The sequence below is a fragment of the Primulina eburnea genome, chromosome 5 (assembly GCF_022965805.1).
Source record: "Primulina eburnea isolate SZY01 chromosome 5, ASM2296580v1, whole genome shotgun sequence".
Classification (NCBI taxonomy): Eukaryota; Viridiplantae; Streptophyta; class Magnoliopsida; order Lamiales; family Gesneriaceae; genus Primulina; species Primulina eburnea.
In genome coordinates this window covers 40,054,308-40,060,163 of record NC_133105.1, presented here as the reverse complement: position 1 = coordinate 40,060,163, position 5,856 = coordinate 40,054,308, and positions in this window count along the sequence as shown.

Sequence of the window (5,856 nt, the reverse complement as noted above, 5' to 3'; positions counted from 1 at the left end):
TTGTTCTTTAGAGAAGTCGTTAGGTTGCATGGAATGCCTAGGACTATTGCTTTTGCTCGCGATGTTAAATTCTTGAGTTTACTTTTGGAAAACTTTATGGGCTAAAATTGGTACAAAATTGTTGTTTTCTACTACTTGTCATCCTCAAACGGATGGACAAACTGCTGAAGTTGTCAATAGAACTTTGGGAACACTTTGCGTGCTATTCTTAAAAAGAACTTGGATTGACATTTCTATGGACTTTATTTTGGGCTTGCCTAGGACTAAGAAGGGGAGGGATTCTATTTTTGTTGTTGTTGATAGATTCTCTAAGATGGCACATTTTATAGCTTGTCATAAAACCGATGATGCTTCAAACATTGCGGATTTGTTCTTTAGAGAAGTCGTTAGGTTGCATGGCATGCCTAGGACTAGTTGTTTCTGGTCGCGATGTTATATTATGGAGTTACTTTTGGAAGACTTTATGTGCTAAACTTGGCACAAAATTGTTGTTTTCTACTACTTGTCATCCTCAAACGGATGGACAAACTGAAGTTGTCAATAGAACTTTGGGAAAACTTTTGCGTTCTATTCTTAAAAAGAACTTGGATACATTTCTATGGACTTTATTTTGGGGTTGCCTAGGACTAAGAAGGGGAGGGATTCTATTTTTGTTGTTGTTGATAGATTCTCTAAGATGTCACATTTTATAGCTTGTCATAAAACCGATGATGCTTCAAACATTGCGGATTTGTTCTTTAGAGAAGTCGTTAGGTTGCATGGCATGCCAAGGGCTATTGTTTCTGGTCGCGATGTTAAATTCTTGAGTTACTTTTGGAAGACTTTATGGGCTAAACTTGGCACAAAATTGTTGTTTTCTACTATTTGTCATCCTCAAACAGATGGACAAACAGAATTTTTCAATAGAACTTAGGGAAAACTTGCAATAGCCGAGCCCGGTGTACGGTACGGTTTAAGCTTTTCATGTTATTTGGGTTATGTGATTGGATGTTTAGAGTTGTGTTTTGGGCCATAGTATTATTGGTTATTATGTTCTTGAGGTGTTAATTGTTGTTGGTTGTTCGTTTCAGAGTTTCGGATCGATTTTGGTTGGTTGAGTTTTGATCATTGCCGTGACCATAGTGCACCCGCGGTAGTGCAAGGAGTGCACCCGCGGTCGACTGTTCATGATTTTTGTGTTGGTAAGCCATAGCAGGACCGCACCCGCGGTAGAGTTAGCACCGCACCCGCGGTGAGCATCGCACCCGCGGTGTTTGCAGCGCCGCACCCGCGGTCCCAGTGTTCCAGAATTTTGTGTTGTGCCGTGAGCTAGGCGCACCCGCGGTGCTTGTGGCAGCGCACCCGCGGTCTAGGTATGGGCGAGATTTTAAGTTACTTTTTGGGAGTGGTTGGCCATACTTTCCCTTTTCCTTTCTTCTCATTTCCCATTTTCTCTCTTCTAGCAAGGGTTTTCTTCCATTTCTTTTTCTTCCTATCTTCGATTCAAGCGTCTAGTTCGATTTTCGACTTGAGATCGTGGTTCTCCTTGGTGCTAGGAAGCTAAGGTAAGCTTTTGGTGCGATTCTTTTAAGGTTTTGAGTTAAGAGTTGACTTGGGTTTGTTGTTCTTGTGGATTTATGGATTATTTAGCTTGGATTCTTGGATATAGAGTTGATGTTGGTGTTATTTATGGATTATGGTTGTAGGTGGTGTTCAAGAGCTTTGATTGAGGTGTTCTATTGGTTTGTAAGTGGAAATTCATCCCTTTTGCTCACATGATGTTATATGTATTGTGTTTTAAAGGTTTTTATATGATATTCCCTTCAATTGATTCGTTGTTATGTATAGATTCATTGCTATGTTTATTGGAGACAATTGATGTCCCAACTATTGTTCAAAGGGAATACAAGAGAAAAGATAGAGTTTCAAAGTGTTTTTAATGCCAAGAGAGAGTTTAAATGTTTTCTGGATTGATAAATACATAGTCAGAGATTGCATGCAATTAGTTGATCAACGACCACAGGCTTATATCCCTCAGAGTTATTGGTTTATATCGATAGGGATACGAGCACCACAGAGCAGAGATACTATTGATATCAATCCCCAGAGTAAAGAGAAATACCATCTCATTTATATACTATTGCTATGATATTCATGTTCAGAGTTTATGATTCAGAGTTGATGGTATTTATGATTTCAAAGCTATGTTTTACAGAGTTTATTGTTCATTGCTATGTAAGAGTTCCACTTGCTGAGATTTATTCTCATTTCAGTTATTTCATGTGATGCAGATCAGAGTGGCGGCCCGAAACGTTGACTGTGAATAGGGGTCATATGCATACACCGTTGGAAGGAAGATTTTGGCATGATCATAGGAATGATGCTTTGTATTTTGTTATGTCATTCGAATGATCATGTATTGTTATTTTGTATAGATGTTTAAAGAAATGTATTTTGAAACTCCTTCTATATTTTAAAGAAAATTTTAATTTCCTCTGTGTATTTTATTTAAAGAGGTCAGAGGTGTCACAAAACTTTTGCGTGCTATTCTTAAAAAGAACTTGGATTGACATTTCTATGGACTTTATTTTGGGGTTTCCAAGGATTAAGAAGGGGAGGGATTCTATTTTTGTTGTTGTGGATAGATTCTCTAAGATGGCACATTTTATAGTTTGTCATAAAACCGATGATGCTTCAAACATTGCGGATTTGTTCTTTAGAGAAGTCGTTAGGTTGCATGGCATGCCTAGGACTATTGCTTCTGATCGCGATGTTAAATTCTTGAATTACTTTTAGAAAACTTTATGGGCTAAAATGGGTACAAAATTGTTGTTTTCTACTAGTTGTCATCCTCAAACGGATAGACAAACTGAAGTTGTCAATAGAACTTTGGGAACACTTTTGCCTGCTATTCTTAAAAAGAACTTGGATTGACATTTCTATGGACTTTATTTTGTGGTTGCCTAGGACTAAGAAGGGGAGGGATTCTATTTTTGCCGTTGTGGATAGATTCTCTAAGATGGCACATTTTATAGCTTGTCATAAAACCGATGATGCTTCAAACATTGCGGATTTGTTCTTTAGAGAAGTCGTTAGGTTGCATGGCATGCCTAGGACTATTGTTTCTGGTCGCGATGTTATATTCTTGAGTTACTTTTGGAAGACTTTATGGGCTAAACTTGGCACATAATTGTTGTTTTCTACTACTTGTCATCCTCAAACGGATGGACAAACTGAAGTTGTCAATAGAACTTTGGAAACACATTTGCGTGCTATTCTTAAAAAGAACTTGGATTGACATTTCTATTGACATTATTTTGCGGTGGCCTAGGACTAAGAAAGAGAGGGATTCTATTTTCGTTGTTGTGGATAGATTCTCTAAGATGGCACATTTTATAGTTTGTCATAAAACCGATGATGCTTCAAACATTGCGGATTTGTTCTTCAGAGAAGTCGTTAGGTTGCCTGGCATGACTAAGACTATTGCTTCTTAACGCGATGTTAAATTCTTGAGTTACTTTTGGAATACTTTATGGGCTAAACTTGGCACAAAATTGTTGTTTTCTAATACTTGTCATCCTCAAACGGATGGACAAACTGAAGTTGTCAATAGAACTTTGGGAACACATTTGCGTGCTATTCTTAAAAAGAACTTGGATTGACATTTCTATGGACTTTATTTTGGGGTTGCCTAGGACTAAGATTGGGAGGGATTCTATTTTCGTTGTTGTGATAGATTTTCTAAGATGGCACATTTTATATCTTGTCATAAAACCGATGATGCTTCAAACATTGCGGATTTGTTCTTTAGAGAAGTCGTTAGGTTGCATGGCATGACTAAGACTATTGCTTCTTATCGTGATGTTAAATACTTGAGTTACTTTTGGAATACTTTATGGTCTAAACTTGGCACAAAATTGTTGTTTTCTAATACTTGTCATCCTCAAACGGATGGACAAATTGAAGTTGTCAATAGAACTTTTGGAACACTTTTGCGTGTTATTCTTAAAAAGAACTTGGATTGACATTTCTATGGATTTTATTTTGGGGTTGCCTAGGATTAAGAAGGGGAGGGATTCTATTTTCGTTGTTGTGGATAGATTCTCTAAGATGGCACATTTTATAGCTTGTCATAAAATCGATGATGCTTCAAACATTGCGGATTTGTTCTTTCGAGAAGCCGTTAGGTTGCATGGCATGACTAAGACTATTGCTTCTTATCGCGATGTTAAATACTTGAGTTACTTTTGGAATACTTTATGGGCTAAACTTGGCACAAAATTGTTGTTTTCTAATACTTGTCATCCTCAAACGGATGGACAAATTGAAGTTGTCAATAGAACTTTTGGAACACTTTTGCGTGTTATTCTTAAAAAGAACTTGGATTGACATTTCTATGGATTTTATTTTGGGGTTGCCTAGGATTAAGAAGGGGAGGGATTCTATTTTTGTTGTTGTGGATAGATTCTCTAAGATGACACATTTTATAGCTTGTCATAAAACCGAAGATGCTTCAAACATGGCGGATTTGTTCTTTAGAGAAGTCGTTAGGTTGCATGGCATGCCTAGGACTATTGCTTCTGATCGCGATGTTAAATTCTTGAGTTGCTTTTGGAAAACTTTATGGGCTAAAATTGGTACAAAATTGTTGTTTTCTACTACTTGTCATCCTCTAACGGATGGACAAACTTCTGAAGTTGTAAATAGAACTTTGGGAAAACTTTTGCGTGCTATTCTTAAAAAGAACTTGGATTGACATTTCTATGGACTTTATTTTGGGGTTGCCTAGGACTAAGAAGGGGAGGGATTCTATTTTGGTTGTTGTTGATAGATTCTCTAAGATGGCACATTTTATAGCTTGTCATAAAACCGATGATGCTTCAAACATTGCGGATTTGTTCTTTAGAGAAGTCGTTAGGTTGCATGGCATGCATATGACTACTGTTTTTGGTCGCGATGTTATATTTTTGAGTTACTTTTGGAAGACTTTATGGGCTAAACTTGGCACAAAATTGTTGTTTTCTACTACTTGTCATCCTCAAACGGATGGACAAACTGAAGTTGTCTATAGAACTTTGGAAAACTTTTGCGTGCTATTCTTAAAAAGAACTTGGATTGACATTTCTATGGACTTTATTTTGGGGTTGCCAAGGATTAAGAAAGGAGGGATTCTATTTTTGTTGTTGTGGATAGATTCTCTAAGATGGCACATTTTATAGCTTGTTAGAAAACGATGATGCTTCAAACATTGCGGATTTGTTCTTTAGGGAAGTCGTTAGGTTGCATGGCATGCCTAGGACTATTGCTTCTGATCGCGATGTTAAATTCTTGAATTACTTTTGGAAAACTTTATGGGCTAAAATTGGTACAAAATTGTTGTTTTCTACTACTTGTCGTCCTCAAACGGATGGACAAACTGAAGTTGTCAATAGAACTTTGGGAACACTTTTGCGTGCTATTCTTAAAAAGAACTTGGATTGACATTTCTATGGACTTTATTTTGTGGTTGCCTAGGACTAAGAAGGGGAGGGATTCTATTTTTGTAGTTGTGGATAGATTCTCTAAGATGGCACATTTTATAGCTTGTCATAAAACCGATGATGCTTCAAACATTGCGGATTTGTTCTTTAGAGAAGTCGTTAGGTTGCATGGCATACCTAGGACTATTGTTTCTGGTCGCGATGTTATATTCTTGAGTTACTTTTGGAAGACTTTATGGGCTAAACTTGGCACAAAATTGTTGTTATCTACTACTTGTCATCCTCAAACGGATGGAGAAACTGAAGTTGTCAATAGAACTTTGGAAACACATTTGCGTGCTATTCTTAAAAAGAACTTGGATTGACATTTCTATGGACTTTATTTTGGGGTTGGCTA